The following is a 211-nucleotide window of genomic DNA, read 5'->3' as shown; positions in this document are numbered from 1 at the left end:
CAGCGTGCAGAGCGGCGTTGTGGACGATGGCCGACCGCGTTCAGTCTGCACCGACCGACCCGTAGAGATCTTTCGATAGCAGAAACACGAGATGTATTTTCCATCTATTTTTGCACACTTTACAACGTCCATGTGGAAAGGTTTTACTTGATTGCCAAGTGAATGACCGAGTTGTTAACTTTATATACTTTTACATTCATATATTAAAACG

This window comes from Charadrius vociferus, unplaced genomic scaffold, assembly GCF_000708025.1.
Source record: "Charadrius vociferus isolate BGI_N301 unplaced genomic scaffold, ASM70802v2 scaffold549, whole genome shotgun sequence".
In the NCBI taxonomy this organism is placed as follows: Eukaryota; Metazoa; Chordata; class Aves; order Charadriiformes; family Charadriidae; genus Charadrius; species Charadrius vociferus.
The sequence above is the reverse complement of the archived record's forward strand: the minus strand, read 5'-3'. Positions refer to the sequence as shown.